Genomic DNA, 950 nt, shown 5'->3' on the forward strand with positions numbered 1-950 from the left:
GTAGGCATTGTGCTTTTGTATTAAATTCTAATGCAATTTCTGTGTTTGATCGTCAATAAGAAGGTCCAAGGGATACAGTAAACCTGAAGTGAAGCATCGGAATCTAAAACTGGACTCACAGGAGAGGTTCATAACATAGAAAGTGAGAGTGTCAGTCCGCTTGTACTTAAGTCGGCATTGTGACTTTTGTTTTAAATTCGGATGCAATTTCTGTGTTTCATCGTCAATAAGAAGGTCCAAGGGATACAGTAAACCTGAAGTGAAGCATCGGAATCTAAAACTGGAGTCACAGGAGAGGTTCATAACACAGAAAATGAGGGTGTCAGTCCTCTTGTACATAAGTCGGCATTGTGACTTTTGTATAAAATTCGGATGCAATTTTTGTGTTTCATCGTCAATAAGAAGGTCCAAGGGATACAGTAAACCTGATGTGAAACAATGGAATCTAAAACTGGACTCACAGGAGAGGTTCATAGCACAGAAAGTGAGGGTGTCAGTCCTCTTGTACATAAGTCGGCATTGTGGCTTTTGTAATAAATTCGGATGCAATTTCAGTGTTTCATCGTCAATAAGAAGGTCCAAGGGATACAGTAAACCTGAAGTGAAGCATCGGAATCTAAAACTGGACTCACAGGAGAGGTTCATATCATAGAAAGTGAGAGTGTCTGTCCGCTTGTACTTAAGTCGGCATTGTGACTTTTGTTTTAAATTCGGATGCAATTTCTGTGTTTCATCGTCAAAAAGAAGGTCCAAGGGATACAGTAAACCTGAAGTGAAGCATCGGAATCTAGAACTGGAGTCACAGGAGAGGTACATAACACAGAAAGTGAGGGTGTCAGTCCTCTTGTACATAAGTCGGCATTGTGACTTTTGTATAAAATTCGGATGCAATTTCTGTGTTTCATCGTCAATAAGAAGGTCCAAGGGATACAGTAAACCTGATGTGAAAC

This window comes from Schistocerca serialis, chromosome 10 (genome assembly GCF_023864345.2).
Source record: "Schistocerca serialis cubense isolate TAMUIC-IGC-003099 chromosome 10, iqSchSeri2.2, whole genome shotgun sequence".
Taxonomy (NCBI): Eukaryota; Metazoa; Arthropoda; class Insecta; order Orthoptera; family Acrididae; genus Schistocerca; species Schistocerca serialis.